Source organism: Peromyscus maniculatus, chromosome 12 (assembly GCF_049852395.1).
Source record: "Peromyscus maniculatus bairdii isolate BWxNUB_F1_BW_parent chromosome 12, HU_Pman_BW_mat_3.1, whole genome shotgun sequence".
Classification (NCBI taxonomy): domain Eukaryota; kingdom Metazoa; phylum Chordata; class Mammalia; order Rodentia; family Cricetidae; genus Peromyscus; species Peromyscus maniculatus.
In genome coordinates, this window is record NC_134863.1 from 36,812,600 (window position 1) to 36,834,716 (window position 22,117).

At 42.3% G+C, this 22,117-nt stretch overlaps 1 protein-coding gene and 1 long non-coding RNA gene across 19 annotated transcripts in view; one reads left to right on the forward strand and one right to left on the reverse strand.

The window, feature by feature from the left end:
• The window catches only part of Phldb2 (pleckstrin homology like domain family B member 2), a 228,268-nt gene extending 211,453 nt beyond the window's left edge, over nt 1-16,815 (reverse strand). For all 17 annotated transcript variants that reach the window (XM_076548918.1, XM_076548914.1, XM_076548911.1 and 14 more), the window contains exon 1: nt 16,650-16,815. The gene's annotated coding sequence lies outside the window, so the exon portion shown is untranslated. The remainder of the gene's footprint in view (nt 1-16,649) is intronic.
• On the forward strand, nt 14,363-21,623 carry LOC143268126 (uncharacterized). Of its 2 annotated transcripts, none has more exons than XR_013043755.1 (2): nt 14,363-15,155; nt 21,292-21,623. It is a non-coding gene; the product is annotated as an uncharacterized LOC143268126 (long non-coding RNA). The 2 variants fall into 2 exon arrangements; XR_013043756.1 differs by having other exon boundaries at nt 14,387-14,478.
• Nucleotides 21,624-22,117: the final 494 nt, after the last annotated feature.

Sequence of the window (22,117 nt, forward strand, 5' to 3'; positions counted from 1 at the left end):
TTAATCCCAGCACTTGAGAGGCAGAGGCAGATGGATCTCTTGAGTTGGAGGGCAGCCTGGTCTATGCAGTGAGTCCCAGGACAGTCAGGGGATACACAGAGAAACCTTGTCTTGGAAAACAAAATAAAACAAAAATCTGACTTTGAAAGAAACAGGAAACAAGCAGTATGTGTATTTTCAAAATGTCACTCATCTCACACAAATATCTTAATTTGCAAACTGTTGAACATAACAAAAGCAGGGCGGCCATAGAGGTGGACATGAGTTATTGCCTCTGGTCAGACTTCTTTGTAGGATCACCACTCGACATGGACCTTTTCATTTTTGCTTGCCTCATCTCTTACAAGATTCCCCCTTTCTTCTACTTTACATTGTTATTTCATTTATTAATAGTGTGTATTGTTGGTTGTTTTTACTTTTTGGGGGGGCTTGCCACCCAGCTCCCAAATAAATCACACATGGAAGCTTATTCTTAATTATAAATGTCCAGCCTTGGCTTGGCTTGTATTTTGCCAGCTTTTCTTAACTTAAATTATCCCATCTATATTTTGCCTCTGGGCCTTTTCCTTTTCTTACTTCTGTGTATATTACTTTCACTCTTATGCTGTGGTTGGCTGTGTGGCTTGGTGGCTGGCCCCTGATGTCCTCCTCTCCTTGTTTTCTTGCTCTTCCTTCCTCCTTCTAGATTTCTCCTTCTATTTATTCCCTCTGCCTGCCAGTGCTGACTATTTCTCTTTCCTGCCTTGCTATTGGCCATTCAGCCCTTTATTAAACAGTCAGGTGTTTTAGACAGGCACAGTAACACAGCTTCACAGAGTTAAACAAATGCAACATAAACAAAAGTAACATATCTTTAAATAATATTCTCCAACAAGTGGGTGTGTTAAACAAATGCAACATAAACAAAAGTAACATATCTTTAAATAATATTCTCCAACAAGTGGGTGTGTACATATATGCGTGCGTATATACGCGTGTGCCACTATGTGTGTTTGTGTGTGTGTGTGTATGTGTGTGTGTGTGTGTGTGTGTGTGTGTGTGAGAGAGAGAGAGAGAGAGAGAGAGAGAGAGAGAGAGAGAGAGAGAGAGAGAGAGAGAGAGAGAGAGAGAGACCTATATGTGTGGAGGTCAGGGGACAACTTTATGGTGTCAGTTCTCTCCTACCTTTATATGGGTTTTGGGGGTGAAACTCAGGTTGTTGGATTTGTGCAGCAAGCATTTTTACCCACTGAGATAGCCTGCTGGCCCCAAGTCCCCTCGTTCTTTCTCTAGTTCCCTGGCAGAGACTATTGGGTTCAAAAACTGAGTCTCCATGGAGAATGTGACCTTGGGTACTCTCAGGTGACGCTGGTGTTACTGTTGCTGGTGTTTGTGGCAGCAATCAAAGGTTGCATCCTGAACAGGACCCTTGCTGGTCTGCTGCTCATCTCCATTTTGCTTCTGTGTTTCTTCCTGCACACTGTCTTTCAGTCTGCCATCTCCCCAGCAATTTTGTGAATTATTTGATCTTTTCTCAAACACAACTCATTTCTCTTTGCCGCTCCAGATTTAGTCTGCTTCAGATACCAAGAACTCTAACTACAGCACCAGGGCTCAATATAATTGCCTCAGGATCAAACCACACTGTGCCTGTGTACCCACGGGTGATCCAACCATGGCAGCTACCGCACCTCACAAGACAATCAACTCCTCTGCTCCAAATATTTGAACAAGATTTGAGATCACTTACTCTACTCAGAAAGACATACCCAGTAAAATTCAAACAAACAAACAACAAAACTAAACAGGAAATGGTAAATGAGAGTAAAAAGAAAAATACTGATGTAGGAGTTAGGGTGTGAAATCCAAATGAAGAGTGGAATTTCTAGGAAAGTGAGAACCTCAGCTAGACTGGTCTGTATAATAGTCTCTTCCAGCCGGGCGGTGGTGGCATACGCCTTTAATCCCAGCACTCGGGAGGCAGAGGCAGGCAGATCTCTGTGAGTTCGAGGCCAGCCTGGGCTACCAAGTGAGTTCCAGGAAAGGCGCAAAGCTACACAGAGAAACCCTGTCTCAAAAACCAAAAAAAAAAAAAAATAGTCTCTTCCTTAAGCAAAGGAAGAGGTTTCCTGGGCAAAGCCAAAGAATAGCCTGAGGCAGAGCTGGATGACTACTTCAGCAGAGCAAACTGGAACACTTGCAGAGGAAGAAGCCATCCAACAGCTGTCCCTGGGCTCCTCTGCCCTACCTATTTTTGGCTCTTATTTTGAGATATAAACATATTTAGAAGAGATCATGCACTAAGTAATTTTCTCAAATTTTAGTCATTTGTGTACTAGCTTTTATGATTTTTGCCATATTTACTTTTTTTCTTTTTTTTTTCTTTTTGGTTTTTTGAGACAAGGTTTCTCTGTGTAGCTTTGCACTTTTCCTGGAACTCACTCTGTAGACCAGGCTGGCCTCGAACTCACAAAGATCTGCCTGCCTCTGCCTCCCGAGTGCTGGGATTAAAGGCATGCACCACCACCACCCGGCTTTTTTAATCACTTTTCCATCTCAGCCATTTTTTTTTGGCGGGGGGGCATATTTGCTTTCTACTAATGATTTTTTTGTACCTAGCACCTTGAATACAATTGTGTTGTGGAATGTTCTGTATGCTGTGAATGTGTTGCTCTGATTGATTGATAAATAAAATGCTGATTGGACAGTAGCCAGGCAGGAAATATAGTATGTTGTGGAAATTCTAGGAGGTGGAGCTTAATTGATAAAAGTAAATTACTCAGGGTGAGTCTTGGAAGTGTGTTATCCCTTGCTAAATCAAAACTTATCCACATTAAGTCATTTTATAGGTTTTGATGTGTCCTCTAATTTTAATTTAATTTAATGTGAGTGTTTGTGTGTGTGCTCACATGAGTGCAAACACACATTTGTGTAACATGAATCTTAAAAGGTCTTATTAATAAAAAAAAAAAAAAAACGGAGCCAGATATTGGGGTGAAAGCTCAGAGAAACAGAACAAGCCAGCCACCTTCTTACCTCTACAAAATCCTTAGTCTCAAGACAAAGAGTTCCTGTTTCCTCATAACTTATATACCTTTTTTGCCCTGTCATCTTACTTCCTGGGATTAAAGGTATGTGTGCTTCCCAACCAAAGGCATGAGGTCTCAAATATTGGGGTTAAAGGTGTGTGTCGCCATGCCTGGCTCTGTTCCCAATGTGTCCTTGAACTCACAGAGATGCAGATGAATCTCTTGTCTCCCGAGTGATGGGATTAAGGGTATGTACCATTACTGTCTGGCCTCTGTGTCTAATCTAATGGCTGACTCTGTCCTCTGATCCCCAGATAAGTTTTATTGGAGTGCAGGATATATCACCACACATTTGTCATATCACTGGTGTGTAAATCAGAAAATAACTTGCTTTTGCATTTGTATTGTGTATTAGAGGCCGACATGGCCCAGGAGCTTCTAGGTGATTCTGCTGTTTCCACTTCTGGAGGAGAGCTGGGATTACATATGCTTGTGACAGGATCTGGCTTTTTGTGTGGCCCAGGTCATCAGGCTTGCTCAGCAAGTACTTTTACCCAATGAATTGTCTCCTTTGCCAGTGTCCTTAATGACTAAGTTGCAGCAATTGACATTTCCTCCAGCAATGCCACATGCTCATCAATACCTCTTAGTATTCTATTGTTTCCAATTTAATAAAGGGGAAAACACTACCTTATTATTTCAGTTTGCTTGCATTTCACTGCCAATGTGGCTTGGCATTTATATATTCACAATTATGGGCCGTGCACCTGTCTTCTTTGTGAATTTCCAATTCACTCAAGGCCCAACTTTCCATCTAGCTTCTGACTTTAGTGGCATGGGTTAGTTACCACTTCGCTAGAAGCAGTCAGTTTTTGACTGTTATTTGTGTGGCAAATATTCTTTCCCAGTTCCCTGTTTCTATTTTTATATGTGTTTATAGTATCTGTAAAAGGGGCTTTAAACATTTATATAGCCAAATGTACCCTAATTCACCTTTGCATATATTCTTTGTTTCAAACTGGATGAAAGATTAAAACTCACATGCAAGTTGCTCCATTAAAAGTTTGATGTATGATCTGCTTCTAAAATGGGGAAGACAATTCAACAATCTGTTGGTCCCACTTAGGAAACATCAACACCATTGAAGGAGATGAAAGTTTTTAATCAGACCATAAATGTTTGTCTAAGTCGTTGTAAGAAAGCCTCATGTAGTCTAGGTCGAAAGCCATGAAACTTACCCTTCTGACTGACACTGTTTAAAATGTGTTTTAAGTAAAAGTTAGATTTGCCAGTTACTGTGAACCCTTGGGCTTTGTTCTGGGTGGGCGGAGCTATGATCTAATCTCACCTTTCCTGTGTACCAGGTGCTGACTTCGGGACCTCTCACTGTCCTTTCTCTAGTTCTGTTTGTTCACCATTTTTGTTTAAAGCTGCTCCAGGATAAATTAAACCCAAGCACAACAGATTTATAACAGGACTGTCTACCAGGCAAACGTCTCTGTGGCCAGGGGGAATGTGAGAAGCTTGGGTTGGAGAACATGCCTCTAAATGAATGCTCCCACTGAAGAGACCAGCATCAGGCGCAGATTCCGATTCAGGGAACAGTTCCACTTTGCTTCTCTGACTTTGTATTTAAAACTATCTCTCTGGACTTCCCTCTTTCCTTCCCACTTTAGGGAGCGAAGTGTCCTTACCCACAGCTACCACAGCTCTCTACTCTGGTAACTTGAGGAGAGTTAGGCAAATTCTTCCAGTTCTGAGCTCTTAAAATGGAAAGATGTGAGTCCTAATCTTACTTTATTTGAAATACTTATTTTATTTGAAACACCAAATAGGCCTTAGTTCTTCCAACTGTCTTCCTGAATATCCATCCCCTGGGAACGTGCCTGTACTGTATCATTCCCTGATGCCTTCACAGTCCTGCATGATGCCATGACGACTGCTTCTTTGATTTATCTGTTCTATGAGACATTGGTCTACTTTCTGAGAACAATTGTCAATGTGAATACTCATGTTGAGTCTGCACTCAGCAGAGTCCAAAATGCATTAGGCACTCTACAGATGCCTTCTTACTGGGTCTGTGCTAGAGCAAAAGAAAACATTTGCTTCTTTTTCCAGCATTTCCAGCATGCTGTTATGACCTTGGCCTAGGGGAAAGTGAGGGAGTTGATAGCTTTTGATACAAATGCATCTGAGGAATCAGAGTACCATTATCGGAGATTCACCAGATAGGGCTTGAAAGAGGAAGTGTGGTGACCTCAGCTAATCTACTTAGGGGAAACAGCCAAAGATTAAGCAAAACCAGACATGGTTGAAATACCTCTGAAAAAGAGAGTTAAAAATATGTGCAGGCTATGCACATAATCCAACAAGTGATGCTTAGGTCACTGTATCCATGGATCAATTTCCTCAAATTTTATGAGTTAATCTTGTTGATAATATCACTTAAAATCAGATAGATGGTGATGGGATATATAGCTGAGCATGCCACGAGTTACTGAAGACATCTGAAGTTCATATAGTTAACCAACCTTGAGATTTATTTAGATTATCACTGAAGAATTGTTTGCATGCCAAAGGGTCTTGTAGTGTGCCTTTTCTAAAAGTGACCAAAATATGTTGTAGCAATTTTAAAGCATGGAGTATGCTGTCAATAGAAATCTTCAAGGCCAGTCATTTAAATAGATACTAATTAATTCCAGAAATTAAACAAGTATTTGCGTTTTGTATAACTCACATCCAGGAATAGTCCTGGTGGCATTTTCCTTGTTGTAGAATTTTCTACTGTCTTTGTCATATTAGGATTCTTTCCATGCAAAGTACACACACACACACACACACACACACACACACACACACACACACATACACGCTCACACTCACACACTGTGTAAATTATTTTAGTTCCACATTAACTATAGCAAGACACTCAGAGCTCCCAAGTACTTGAAAATGTATGGTATGAAAACCCCTCTGGTTAAATTGCTGTCTCCCACCCTTTGCCCCAGAAGGCAGTGAAAATGGGAATATAAAGAAGAGTCATGCTTCTTCTGGGAAACTTCTACTAGATAAGCTCTTCTTGCCTGAATCATTGAGACAGGAAACAGACGGGCTCTGGCTTCCTTGGCTATCAGTGGCTGAGTGAAAGTTATGGACAGCTATATGAATTGGTAATCAGGGGGCTTTTTAAAGTAGGAAAAATAGAATGCATTTTTCTGAGACAACATCTTAGTGCATAGCTCTTTCTGTCCTCGAACTCACAAGCTTGATCTCAAATTCACAGATATTTGTCTGCCTCTGCCTCCCAAATGCTGGGATCAAAGTCTTGTGCTACCATACCTGGCTTTAGAATACAATTTTACTTCATACTATTAAACCCTTCCTCCACTGCTGAAAAACAAGCAAAGCTAGATAACCCAGCCAATGATAGAAACTAAGTTGAATTAAGAAGCAATGGGACACTTGTTGACTCTAGAAGAACACTCCGGCTGGTATTTTGTCATTCACTAAGAAAACAGGTGAGAAATTATACTGTATTTAACATCATGTCTTTTTCTCTTTAAACTTGGTGGAACTGCATGAAGGCATGGAGGTCTATATTTTGAGAAAAGTTTTATCTCAATATTCTTGGATCAGGAGCCATTCTGATTCTCTTAGTGCATGAAGAGCTAGTACAAGGTAGCTTACACTCTTCCCTGGGGCTTCAGTTAGATTTGTATGGTCAGTAACTTGGGAGTGCTGTATTAATCTCCTTTCTGATGGGTAATAAACTACCCTGACAAAGGCAAATTAAGGGAGAAGGTGTTTATTTAGCTCAAGTCCCAAGTCCTGTTGATTATGGCAGGGAAAGTGTAGGGGCAGGAGATTGAGGCAGCTGGTCATCTCATGGCCATGGCCAGAGGAAGAGAGCAATGCATGCCTGAATGCTAGTGCTCAGCTTATTCTTTCCATCTTTCTACAACCCAGGATTCTCCACCCAGGGAATGGTGCCACCCACAGTGGGTGAACCTTTCTACTTCCATCTTATTATGAAAATTCCCCCCAAGACTTGCTTAGAGGCCCGTATCCCTGGTGATAGATGGTCAATTCTGCCAAGTGGATGGTGAACTCAAACCATTAAAGTTGCCTTTTGGTGATCAACTTGCTTGTTTTATGGATTCTTAAATGTGGCTATAGCCAATATGGTTATAGATAATATCAACTATACATTACTTATTGAGTTACCAATACCTCTTCCTCAGAAAGTACCCAGGAAGTCATTTAGATATTAGGAATAGAGTAAAAGCTTAGAGGCAGGAAGACTTAGTATGACTTTTGTTGGTACAATAGAAAGCCGCTTGATGATCCTGCCAGGAGACCCAGACTCTTCTTATGAATCCATAGCATTGACTCCTCCCCCAGAAAAATTTGTATAATATATGAATTATGCTATATAATATACAGTAATATTAAGACTCCTTTTCAAAATGGGACAAAAGTGGGCAGTGACATATACTCTAAATCCCATCTATGTGTAATATCTTTCTTACTTTCTTGTTCAGTCTTTTTGGAATGTGACTCTTCAGTGGGAGTATACATTTGAAGAGATAATATAAACCAATGTGGGTCCACAGTAATGCCACATTTTCTTTATTGGGATTTCTAAGCAGAGGTTGGTGTTCAGTGCAGTTAGTGGCTTTCTTTGAACATAGCTTCCCTGGTCTGCTAGAATCCATACAATGTGTGGTGGTTAATACTGATTAATAATTAATATCACCTTAACAGGACAAGCCTTTTGACATGCCTCTCAGGGATTGTCTACATTACGCTAAGTGAGGTGAAACCCAACTTAGCTGTGAGTGACACCATTTTCTGGGATGGGGTCTCAGACTGAATACAAAGGAGAAAGAGAGCTGGGCTGGATAGTTTTAGTCAACTTGAAACTAGCTGAGAGGAAGGAACGTTGAGTGAGAAAATGTCTCCATACGATGGGACTATAGGCAAACCATTGGAGCATTTTCTTAGTGATTGATGGGGGAGGGCCCAGCCCATTGTGGGTGGTGCCATGCCTGGGCTGGTGGTCCTGGATTCTATAAGAAAGCCAGTTGAACAAGTCATGAGGAGCAAGTCAGTAAGCAACACTCTTTGATGGCTTCTGCATCAGCTCCTCCTTCCAGATTCTTACCCTGCTTAAGTTCCTGTCCTGACTTCCTTCAGCGATGAACACTGATGTGGAAGCATAAGCCAAATAAAATATTTCTTCCCCAAGTTTATTTTGATCATAATGTTTCGTCATAGCTTATAGTAACCCCTCTGTAAGACAAGAACTGAGGACTAGCATTCACCTTTCGCTGCTTCCTGACTGTGGATACAATGTGGCCAGCTGCCTCTAATTACTGCCATCCTGCTGACTCCCCTACTATGACGTGCTATACCTCAAACAGTTTGCCCCAAACAGCCTTTTCGTCCCTTTAGGTTGCTCTTGGCAAGATGTTTTATCACAGTAACAGGAAAAGAAACAAATTCACAGTGTCTTAGTGAGCAAACATTAATCCTTCCTTTTTAGGAGAAGAAATGGAGCACAGGATGAAACAACCCCCCCCCCCCCCGCCCTGGGGGCGGGGAGTTGCAGTGCTTGGAATGGATGTCACAGCCCTGCCAGTCATCCTGATGCCCTTCATTTCTGCAGATTATGAGAGAGACCTCAGAAGCTCTCCAAAGCAAACTGCCCTTCCAGCTTAGGCCCTCGGGGAAGATCTCTGATGCTTTCTCACTTCCTTGAAATGCTGTGCTTCCTTACAAATACCCTTTCATGGAGCTTACAAGAAGAAACAGGAGCTCAGGCATAAGTCAGCAATAAGCTGGCTGAGTAACTCTGGGTGAGGCAGCTGCATGGGCCTGGGTGGGGAGGTGGGGGGAGGGTGGGGATGGGGTGGGGTAGGGGAGGAGGGGTGTGGGGTTGGGGGGATGGGCAGGTGGACAAGGGTAGTCTCAGCATCAGAGGAGGCTCTTCCTCAGCCCTTGACTATTGTTCTGTTCCTCAACAGAGGCAAGGATCAGCCCCATTCTTGTCCATCTTTGGCTCAAGTCTTCCACTCCCTCCTCCAAAATACACAGTGTTCCATCTGACTCACTGCCATGTTTCTTTAACCTCAGGCAGGTGGTGTCACCTGTAAGAGCTGCTGTTTATTTATTAACGGAAAATGACAGTCATGGGTGCTCTCTGAAGCGCTCATTAGGGACACATGAGAGACAAAGCTCCGCATCAGGGCCAGGGGTGCAGCTGGATGTGAACTTAAGTGTGGCTCGCTGCAATCTCACAGCTGAACGGGCCCCTTCTTTACAAAGACGGGTGATGCCAGCCTCCCCAGTGCCTGGCAGGCTCAGAATTACATGTCTAAGACACCGGAATTTATTTGCTGACTTTGTTTATGTGAATTTGTGTTCACGTGCATGCAGTTATGTGTACCTTGTGTGGGCAGAGTCTACAGAGGCCAGATGGGGGTCTAGGGTCCTCTGGAACTGAAGTTATGGGTAGTTGTGAGTCACATGTGAGTCCTCAACAAGAGCCCTAAAGCTCTTAATCTCTAAGACAGCTCTTCAGACCCTCGTATTTTCTTTATGTAAAGATTTGATTAGCATACACTAGCATATCCTGAGGGGGCCACTGAACACTCTCTAGTTAGGTTTCATGCTTTCTCCATAGAAGGGAATCCATGCCTGATGCTTACTTAGCTTACCACAGTTGTGTAGGTAAATGAATATGGTGACAAATTGCTCGCTAATCACTTACATTTATAACCACAGAGGAATCCTACTCTTAGCCTTAATCAGAGTTGTTTCTTTGCAATAAATGCCAGTGAATGGAGAGACTCATGGCTGCTCAAAGTACTGAGAAGAAGAGGCAATTGAGTGCTTAGCCCTAAACAAGGTGTTTACGCTCCTCTCCCCTCAAATTTAGGGAACACTGTTGAAGAGGGGGCGGAAAGAATGTAAGGGTCAAAAGGTGGAAGGGCGAACTGGAAAATGTGTCCCGGGCATGACACAGCCATTGCAAACACGAACTCACAGCAGCAGGGGTTGTCCGCACTGGGCCTCCACAAGCCTGGGCTTGTCAGTAGACAGTCATGGGTCTTATGTAGGCTTAGGGGATCCTACCTCTCCTTCATGAAATATTGGATACTTGTGGATTCTGGGGTCATGAGTCATTGATTATAGCTGTGTAGCCACTGGGAGCCCGCCAAGTTCTATTGGCTAATTCTAAGTCCATGCTCACCCCAACAGGTCTGGTTAAACTCAGCGACTCACAAAACAGCAAACAAGACAGGAGCATAGGAGGAGGGGGCATTCGTCGGGTTGGGGGTTCATCTGAGAGGTAGGAAGTAAGAGCCCAGAATGCATCATACACATGTCTGAAATTGTCAAGGAACAAATTTAGTTAGTAACAAAATACAGTCCTGGCCTTGGATAAAGCCCATGGTTGTATAACTTAGAGGAGATTAACTGTCCAGTTCATACACTATAAAAGATAACACGGTAGTTTTTGTTCACTTTGTTTACATGCTTGCTTTTTTTACTCCCTGTCTATTCAGAATAATTAGGGAAAAGGTAAGATTGCCTTTTATCACATGATTGAGAGAGATATATGATATATGATTAGATGATAAACAATAACAACATAGGTAGGTAGAGTTAACTAGATTGATTAATAGTTTTAGCTCTTGACTCCTAGCTGTGATCAGTAGATAAATGTTCATGTAATTACAAAGTGAGTGTGAAAGAAGAGAATTATCATAGCGAATGTTTTAACGTCTAAAAGTGTAAATAAAAAAGAATTTCCATGTTTACTGAAGTTTTTATTTAGCATATATTAGTTATACATAATGGGTTTCATTATGACATTTTCACATATATATCTATATCTATCTATTTATATCTATCTATCTATCTATATTTATATATATATATATATACTGTATTTTGGTCATATTCATGCCCAGCACCCCCTTGTTTCCCTCCTGCTGAGCCTTTTCATCTTCCTACTTCCTAATCAGTGCTCCCCTCTATCTCCACCTCCTTTTCTCTTTCAGTAGGGTTTTGTGCATGGTCAAACATGAGTGCTATTTGCACGGCACTTTACCAGTGGTGACCTGTACTATGGAGCAGTTTCCTCCAAGTTTAAAGCCTTCTGTTTTGGAGGGACACTTCTTAAGGCAGACTGTTTATAGTGAGGTGAAATAAAATGAGCCGTCTTATTGGCCTTCCAATGTTGCCAACTCCTCTTGGGCTTCACTGTGTACCTCTGGCTGGCTTGAAACTCTCTTTCAAGTTTAAGCTTATGTGATAAATACCAAATTTTGTTTTTGTTTTCAGTTTGTTTTTAAAACAGGATCTCACTGTGTATCCTTTGCAACTCACAGAGGTCCTCCTACCTCTGTCTCCTGAGTACTAGGATTATATGTCACCATACCTGGCCTGCAAAATTGTTCTTAAAAATAGTACCTAACTGATTTCTGTTGCCAAACTTAAGATAACCCATCAACAGATGTTTATGAGTATCCAAGTAAAGGCACACATGAGTAAATAATGAAACCTAGACACCAAAAAGAAGTCTTAGCACAAGCCTAGAGAGAAGAGAAGAGAAGAGAAGAGAGAGAGAGAGAGAGAGAGAGAGAGAGAGAGAGAGAGAGAGAGAGAGATTGAGAATGGCAGATAAGAATGACTTTGGCTGCTACATGTGCTTCTGTTAGCTTGGAAGTTACCAACACAATTGTATATTATGACAGTATGCCTACAGAGAATGAGGAATCTCCATATTGTAGATAGATGCAAGACAAGATGAGTTTCAGTAGAGGCCAGTCAGGTTCTGGGAATTGGTTCTGCTTATATTCATGACTGCTAGCTAGGAAAAAGTTAGATTTTGTGGAATCCAGGACTTTGAAGTTGAAGCGTCATTGCCTTGGAGTTGACAGAACCGTACTAGTGTTTTCCTAGGCTGTCAAGAAGCTTGCCACACATGCCTTCCCTGAGAACTCTTCTGCTTGGTTTCTGCATTTCCTCTCCTCTTGCATCCAAACCACAAGCTCTCAGTTGCTCACCCTGAGAAACCAAAGGAGATCACCACAAAGTGGCCCCATGGATGAAAGCCCTCTTTCCACAGAAACTCACTGGAGCACCAGCCAAAGACACTGTCCAAGGTTTTTCCTAAGAAATGCACAACAGCAATCCATTGATGACAAATGATCATCTGGCTTAATTAGAATTCTCTACAACAAGCATTTTTCATAATGTTTTGGCTTTATATAAAAAATAAAAGACTTTGTGAGAGTTACCACATTGCATAGTGAAACTTAAAACTGTTTGAATGCTGCCCTTCAAATACAAATGGATGTCTTCTGTGAAAATCTCATCTTCATGTTACATTCTAGGAAGCTCTCCAAGCCATGATAAATTGTCATTATTTATTATTATTATTATTATTATTATTATTATTTTACATTAGTCTCATTTATTGTTCCTTTAAAGAAAATTGACCTTACAGTTAGAGACAGGAGTGCAATCATTTTGAAGTTGCTGTGGGCCAGGATAGGAGTTTCATTTTCTCTATTGCTTACCTCAAACTTACTGATTCACCTGCATCAAGGTCCATAGCAACTCTGAGAATATGTTTGGTTGTCAACCAGGGCATGACTATATGGAGAGCGTAGTGGCTCTTCCATCCTTACTAATACAAACTACCTCAAGGGACACAGATTAGAGAAGAGTGTTTTCATTTATTCTTTTTTTTTTTTTCTGGCATGAACTTCACTGATGTCTTACTTTGCTCAAGGGCACAAACTTTGGTCCTTCAATTTTATTAAGCAACAATTACTGCCTTCATTTTCATTACTTGGCAAAATCTAATTAGAGTAACAGCATTACAGCTCTGACCTGACAGAATTCTAGCCCCAAACCAGGGAACCGCTGTTTGAATGGATCTCTATAGCTTGAGAACAGGTTGTATAATCATTTGACATTTTTCAGGGCTGCGAATAGCTGTAGGCTTCACTGCTCCCATTTGGAGGCATGAAGCATCTGGAAGAATCATTGTGCAGCGCGCACACACACACACACACACACACACACACACACACACACACACACACACACACAGAATCAATAATTTGAGATCCAAGCTTGGGGCTTGTTAACTGAGAGAGACTGAGAAAAATCTCTCGGTGGGATCGGGTCTCAAGTTTCTTATCTAAAAGGATAGAACCAGAATACAGTGCTCATCTCAAACAGCTGCCACGACACTATATAAAACAACTGACACACCATAAAGACAGTTTTGAAAAAGTTGAGTTTTCTCTAAGGCCAATGTGACTGCAGAAATCAACTTGTACAAAAGCTTATAGCCAAGGCTGATAAGTCATATGCACAGCAGGCCAAAGCCCCATCACCACACTCACAATGTGATGATAAACAAAAACTTGTTTCCTCTATATTACATTAAAATTAACCAAATAAGCTAACAGGAGAGTGTGACAGAGGTCAGAATGAATTTCTGTCACAGCTTCTCAAAGGGCTCACGAGACAACCTGTAGACATTGTTGGCTGTTCCACGGCATTTTTCCTAGAAAGGAGGGCTCTTTACCGGTACAGGGTCACATCTGATGGAGGACAGGGAAGGGGAATAAATATTGTCTTGAGGAGCCGAGCAAACACTTTGAAAAGGACTCCCCACTTTTACGCTGGCAATGGACACAGCATTGCTCCTACTGTGTATCCTTCTTTCTGAGAACAGTGGCACAGAACATGGGTTTTCAGGCCAGATGCAAGCTAACTCAAAGGTCACCTCATGTTCATGAATCTGTGATGTGGGCACATTGTATATGTTTGTTTTATTACAACTAATAAAAAGGTTAGTAAATGGTATCTTATCATTTCTTCATCTAATGTTTAGTACAGGTGGACTACTCTTCTGAGACATGGTCCTCCTTATTTCAGCTTCCTCTGTTTCTTCTGGTGTTTAGGTAAGACTGATAGCACAGGACTAAAGTTAACATGGGGCCAACTGACCAAGAAGGTGGGCATGGTGATTCATATACAAATTCCTACTTGTAAGGCCTTTGTTGCCATATTCTTGAGCTGTGCATGGGCAGGCCAGCGAAAAGAAGAAACCCTTTGTTTAACAATGTTTAACTGACCACATTTCATGATGGCTGTCTTTATATTAATTGTGTAAATACTGGGCATTGTGGCTGCCTTGCAATTGGTGCCAGACCGGGCTAACGACATTTTAAAGATAAATGTGACGTTAACAGAGCCTGGGATTGGAGGGCAAAGGGAGACTTGTTGCTGTAGATTGCTCAATTATTTCTTAAAAAACAAGCCACTCAGACTCCAAGCCAACATGGGTCTGTGTAGTTGTAGATAGTGGAACGCTGATAGAATGGATTGCTAATGGTTCCTGCTTAGAGCCTCATTCGACTAAATCCCTTGGATTTGGGTGAGTGGACATTAGCTGGGATGCATGAGATGGTAAACTTTTGAGTTCCTAGAGATGTGGTAGCGTCAGTTACATTTTCATTCATGAAGGACCATGGGTTTGAAGGGCACGAAATGAAAGGCACTGAGTCCTAACCTCAGAATGAACAGAGTTCACTAGGCCATACTTCCTCTTATCCCTGCCTGTTTCTTCTTCCTTTACTTCCCATCGAAGATGGGTGTAGCCCACTGCTTGTGTCTTTGGGTTGTAGCGGCACCCAGTTGGCCCCAGGAAAGGCACAACCAGGGACCAGTGCGGAATCTGTGTCGGTGAGCAGCGTTTGCCTTGCTGGCTTGGCTCTCTAGATTATGCTGTTCTGTGTACTCAACTCTATGACTCACCAGAAAGACAACAGATTGGGAACAAGGCAGACATGAGTCCAGTCCTGGCTCTGCCTCCGACCACAGCATCACCATGGAAAAAAAAAATCAATTAACTTCCATGGTTCTAACTTCCTAATATGTCAAAGGAATGACAGTGCCTACCTACCCTCTGTTACCCACTCTCAACAATAATCTCTCCCTTGCTAATATCCGATGGACAGAAAATGCAGATCTACCGCACCGACCTTCTAGTATGAGCTAGATACTGCACAGAAAGGACACGAAAGTCCTGCAAGGCAGCCTACAGCACTGTGGGTAAGTCTAGCCAGTATATTTGAATGCCCTAAAGCCTTTGCCTTGTACAAACCTGCCTCTGCAGCTTGTGTTATTTATAGATACATTCAAGGTTGCAGCGAGAGACACATTTAACATTTTGCAGGGCATCATCACAGAACTCAGCTCTTCATCATTCCCCAAGATGTTCCAGACTTTCTCCAAATCACAAGTGGGGTTTAATGTCTGCAATGGTCTCGATTCCTGCATCTAGTGAACCATAAAGGCTACTAAAAATTTGAGCCACAAACTTGACCTGAGGGGATTCACATTGTAGCTGTAAATGATTGACTAAAAAAGAATCACACATCACTCCGTTTAGTGCATGGCCCAATCTGTTCCCTAAATGGAGTTCAGAAGAACGAGGCTTCCCTACCACCAACCACCTGACTAATAATTGTCAGAGGTGGAAATCATTACAGGCCTGTGCAGTGGCAATATGCCATTTCTGCAGCTAGTGGGGTTACTTACAGTCAGACTAAAGAAGAGAGGTTATATTTGTTAAAAGTTTCTGGAATGTGTAGAATTGAGGGAATTTCTAGCCCTTCCCCATTATTTCTATATAATCTTGTTCTCTTCTGAGAATCAGTTAATATCTTGTTGGACCATTAGACTATCTTTCCTGGGTAGTGACAGATGAGACTCTCTGCAAAGCCACAGTCTATTGTGCTTGTGGTTAAACTAGGCATCAGGTCTGTGTGTGAGTCTCAATTGAGTTAATAAATCACTGAGCTGATATGGGCCTTGGGGTTCTTACCACTCAGGGAAGAATAGTCTTTTAGGGGTTAAAAAGTCATATGGGCTCTGGCTTCAGGCCTTTTATATAACCATGTGTGTATTCTATGGGTCACTCAGACAAGGACTTTGGTGGTCTCCTTTAAAGGTAGGAGACAGCACCGAGTCAGTAAATGATTGACCTGGCTGCCCTGGTGATAAGCTTAGGTAAATAGACTTGATTCTGCTCCAGGAATTTCAGGACTTTTTAACCCCCTAGGCTTCAAAGCAGGAAAGTGCATGTGGTTTTCTGAGAAATCCTGTCACTTGGCATTAACAGCCCTCTGAGTGGACAGTACATCCCTCAGAATTATATGTGTTGTCCTCTCTGGTTTGTCTTGTAAGCAGAAAGAAGCACGCAATTAGAGTTCTGGAGCAAAGAGCTGTGTTGGTGGAACCAGCATCATTGAAGACTTGCCAATAAATCACAAATACGATAGCCTATGATAAAAGATGAAAATAAATCTCAGCGAAACTTGAAACATGTAGAGGAAAATCACCAACTTACAGAGGAGAGGAGATAGAGGGAAAATAGAGCTAGCTGCCTTTCCAGAATATATTGATGGACAAATAACTGAATTCCCCTGTCCCACACTGATATCTTCAGCAGTCCATTGTCAAAGACATCCTAGTGAGGAGACGAGGCAAGGGGTTTGTTCTGGGATCTTGAGAGAAGGAGCAATGGCTGGCTAGGTTACCTACCTCCGCTGCTGCTTTCCTATCCACGGTCTTTCCCAGCTTCTCCACTCAGCTGGAGAGTCTGGGGCTGGGGCAAGAAGTAACACAGGTTTCCATTCTTCCCCAGGCAAGAAAGCGATGTGTCCCTGCTGTCTCCTTCCTTGCTGGTCACAACTTGCTTATGGTCAGGAGTGTGGCCAGATGTGAAGGAGGGACTCTGTGTTGGCCTCGGCTGCAGATCTCACCAATCAATACACACCGAGCCTACTCAAATCCAACCAGAGAGCTGGGTGACAGAACCCAAGAGCCGGACTGGGAGGTGGTGGCAGAAAGCAGTTGACTTTAGCTAATAGCTGTTGACTCCCCACAAAGTGATTACCTTGTCACTGGGTCTATGGTCAAGAGGACTTGAGAAAGTAAAGCTTTACTCTGTTATAGCTTAGCACCCTCAGGAAAGAATCTGGAAGATCCTTGATTAAACCTCCAATTTAGTAATAGAATTTCTTCTATTGACGTCTTTTTTTTTTTTTTCTTTTTGAGAATCATCTTTGTGGGATCTCGTTCTCGGGTTCCTCGTGGCTTTACCCAGCAGGTCCGAATAGAGGATGATCAGGACCACAGGCCTGAGTGCAGGTGTCTGAGATGGTCTGCACTTGGCTGTGCTGGGGGAGGAGGTCTTTTGCTCCACCCCTTGGCATCTCTATAAAAACCCTGGGCCAGAGACAGTCAGGACCCGTTGGAAAAGGTTCCAGGCCCTCTCGAGGCTATCCTTTATTTTCTCTCTGTTTATCTCTGCAAGATTCTCCACAATATAAATCTTTCTATCTAATATTTCCTGCGGCTCACACTCAAGAAAACTCTGGGAAACTGTGGGGTTGGTGGGTAAACGCCCCACACATCTTATAGTTCTTTGAAGAAATAAGGCTGTATGTATTGAAAATGCGGTATATGATAGATATATGACCACATATTTTACCACATATGATAGGTGAGGGAGCAGAGGCTTGATGGAGTGATGGGCACACAACCAGAAGGCAAGGCTAAAACTGGGATCAGAACTAGATCTGCTCTGAGAGCAAAGGCAGCAGTAATATTCCCACGACACAGTCTGAAATAGGCTGGCTGATAACTCCTAAGGGTGCCCAGGCCCGGTTCCCAGAACCTGTGAATAAGTTACCATACACGGTAAAAAATGGTCTTTGCAAATTTGATTATGCTTTGTGTGTGTGTGTGTGTGTGTGTGTGTGTGTGTGTGTGTGTGTGTGTGTGTGTGTTGTGCCAATTAATTTTATTAGGATTACTGATAGGACCATGGACAAATTACCAGCGGCTGCACCGTTGAAGAAAATGCCTCTCCATCTCCCAGCAGTTACCAACTGCTTATAGGTCTTTAGGAAAAGGTGGGGCTTCATAGATTAGGATCTTGAGATGGCAGATTATTGTTGTTTATTTAAGTGGAATCTTACATAATCATAAGAGGTCAAAATCAGAGGTCAGGTAATGCCAAAGGCAGAGTCAAATATTAAAAATGCAATGTTACTGGCTTGGAAGATGGACAAGGAGACCCTGAGTCAAGGAATGTAGACATCTGATAAAAAGACAAAGAAATGGGTCCTCCTTGTGGACACTGACATTGAACATGGTCTCAATGGCTCATTTTAAACCTTTGACTTGAGACCTGCATGATAATGAATTTGAGTTGTTTTCAGTTATCAAGTTAGGTGCAATTTGTGTGGCAAGAGGCATTTGATAATCCATGCTTAATGATACTGAGTCCAGGGAATGCTCTTATTCAGCCAGTCTTTATTTTCTGAAATGGTAACCCCTTGCCCTGGTTATTCTTTACACCATGGTGCCAGGGGAGGCAGCCGGAAGCATCAGGAAGAGACATAGAGCTGGACTTCAGCTAATCAGGCTTTGTTTGCTTTGTTTTCTTGTGAGAGTATTGCCTGGCATGTGTTCTTTAACCCTTTCTACATCTATAGTCTTAAATTCTTAAATTTGAAACTTAAATCTGTGCTGGAGAGATGGTTAGCAGTTAAGAGAGCTGGACTGCTCTTTCAGAGGACCCAGGTTTGATTCCCAGCGCACCCAGCTGCTAACCACCATCTGTAACTCCCGTTCCAGGGGATTTACTGCCCTCTCCTGGCCTCTGCAGGTACTGTGCATGCACATTGTGTGCAGACATACACAAGCAAAACACCCATCCACATAAAATAATAATTTAAAAAAATCCTTAAATCTAAGGCATGTAACAACTTGGAAACATTAGAAATATCTACACTAAGTTGTGTATTATAACGTAATAATTTTATAGCCCTTCTCCACATGTCCCATGTTACATAACTTCTGGATCTTTTCTTCTAGCTCCATCCACTTCATGGAGAGCTCTGATTTCCTCACCTCCTTCTGAGAGGTGATGTCCAGACTGTACGAGGCACACAAACCTCACTGTGTCTACCAGTGAGGTGCTTACTCTCCTGCTACAGTCTATCTAACTGTTCCTTATGATCCTTGAGTCTTAGAGTGGTTTTTGTTGTTGTCATTGTTGTTGTTGTTTTTGTTTTGTTTTGTTTTTTTGAGACATGGTTTCTCTGTGTAGCTTTGCTCCTTTCCTGGAACTCACTCTGTAGCCCAGGCTGGCCTTGAACTCACAGAGATCTGCCTGGCTCTGCCTCCCAAGTGCTGGGATTAAAGGTGTGCACTACCACTGCCCGGCTTTAGTGTGTTTTTTTAATCGATTTTTTTTTCTGACTTTACCTCTCAAAAGAGAACATCTATACTAAAAGACTTAACATGAGTGTTAGTTCTTTTTAATAGAGAGGAGCAAGCTTTTCTAGTAGTAGTCTAAATTAGCCATACTTATTTGCTTAGCAGAATTTAAGTGATAATTCATTCCATAGCTGCTGAAGGTCAGTGCTTTGTAACTTCTTAGGATCATAGATCTGCTTTTTTAAGGATTTATTTTATTGTTTAAGTGGTATGCATTTGTATGCGGCTATGTGTGGGTATGTGCATGTGAGTGGTGGTGCCCATAGCGGTCAGAAGAAGTCAAATTCCCAGGAGATGGAGTTAGAGCTGCCTCTTAGCCACCCAACACAGATGCTGGCAAGCAAACTCAGACTTTTTTGAAGAGCAGTTACAGGCCCTTCACCACTGAGGTATCTCTCTAGCCCCAGGGATACAGATGAAAGCTCTAGATTTTCTACCATAAAGAAACACACATGCAATTAAGATTCTTGTACATTGTTTTATTATTTTGCAGCATTTCAGCTCTCCTGAACTAATCTCTGATGTGTGATAAGTTCACAAAGCTTCACAGAAGGGTAAACTGAGGTCTCCTGGGCCTAGACTGAGTGAATACCCAATGAAGATCAAGCAAGAAAGTCTTCAGGTCACACAGCAGCTTGAGTTCTCAGGTTGAACAAAGGATGGCTTTCAGTGGCCTCTTTATGCAATAAGAACATTGCTTCTGGCTGGGCGGGGGTGGCTCACGCCTTTAATCCCAGCACTCGGGAGGCAGAGCCAGGCGGATCTCTGTGAGTTCGAGGCCAGCCTGGGCTACCAAGTGAGTTCCAGGAAAGGCGCAAAGCTACACAGAGAAACCCTGTCTCGAAAAACCAAAAAAAAAAAAAAAAAAAAAAAAGGGAATTGCTTCTCTGTGGTGATATTTTCTTTGTGCATGCCAATAAAGTTTATTTGAGGATCAGAGGGAAAAAACAGCCACTATGTTAAACATAGAAGTCAGGCAATGGTAGCACACACCTTTAATCCTAGCCTTCGGAGGCAGCGATTCATCTGGATCTCTGTGAGTTCAAGGCCACACTAGGAACAGAGCCAGGAATGGTGACACACGCCTTTAATCTCAGCACTAACCATAGAGAACTGGAGGTCTGTACAGACAGACAGGAAGTGATGTAGCTGGGCAGAGAGAGGAAATGAGATGCAGAACAGAAAGGCCTATAGGCGTGGGTATACAGGAAGCAGGTCTCTTTGGCTGAGGATTGCCAAGTGGTAAGAACGTGGCTGGCTTCTTTCTGCTTTTCTGGTCTCTCAGCTTTTACCTCAATATCTAGCTCTGGGTTTTTCATTAATAAGACCGTTTAGCAATTCATCTTACACTTCTTGGCACCATCCTCTCCAGGAAAAAAATCCTTCTCTTCAAATGCTTGTCCCCTTAGGTAAAGCTGCCTGAGTGTACGTACTCATGGTGCTCGTGGACAGAGGCCCACACTTCTATGTTCCCCCAAGCTCCATGCTACCCTCAAACATTGGCCAGCTGTGAAAACACATTGGCCTAACACTTATCCAGGCCATCCTGGGTGAGGTCTGAGGCACACAGCCACTGTCCCTACATTGCAACATCTCACCCGCTGTGAGATTGGATGGTTGCAAGTCTTCAAAATGATAACATACCTTTGGTCACAGGGAACGGATCTGCTGAGGGGAAAACAAAAACATGCTGCTGGTTGGAAGAATTTCTTTTGAAAAAAAAAAAAGTTACACTAAAATATCAAGGACTTTCAGGCATCTTAGTTCGCCTTGGGAATTCACATTCTCTGGAATCATTTTCAAAGGTGAAGGAGTGGGATTTGCTCTCTGCATTCAATGTTTACCCAGTGTGGCCATGGGTGTGACTGACACAAAGACCTTTTCCTCCCCCCAGGTACGAATTGTTCCAAATGTGGAAGACGGACTTCCATGGAAAACATGAAGTTCCCTTTTGACAAAAAGAAGAGCTGGTTTTTCTATCTCACATAGTAGCCGACATATGTACACAGAATTCAGTTCTAGGGTAGAATGTGTAGTACCATCAGCTGCATCCTCCACCCCCAAGAAATCTAGAGTCAGAAATGTAGGTTACTTCTATAGTTTCTCCACAATGCACTCTTTAAAAAGCTTACATCTATTTGAAAGGGGAATTTCTACCCTTATTGAAAAACCTACATTTACAAAGAAAGGGCAAAATAAATAAATACAATGCAATGTTCAAAATGATATTGAACATTAGCTGGGTATGGATGCTTCTTCTGTTTAGGTGATAAAAGGTTTCCTCATTCAACTGAGACTTCACTCTTAACTGATTGGAGTTACTAAATGGTTAGTGGCAATCATTTTATTTAAGGACACGGCCCGCTTTAGCCCACAATGTATGTCACCCGTGGTATGAGTCCCACTGTCTGAACCACGCTTATTTGGTGCAGGAATTTGACAACTTTCTATACACCAAAAAACCTATTTTCACTTACTCCTTCTAAGATATACTCCAAAAAATAACCACCATTTCTATTTCTGGTGGTTGAATCTAGAAATCTAAGATGATTACTTCCTAGACATTGTCTCCAGTGTCTTCCTTATACTCTATTGATTTCTTTGCCACTGACCTCTCCATAATCAGGGTGGGGGAGAATGAGAATGAAGTAGGTCTAGGTACCCGGCGCCATCCAGACCTTTCCCTGCAAAGCTCCCATAAGTGGACCACACTGTCTGAA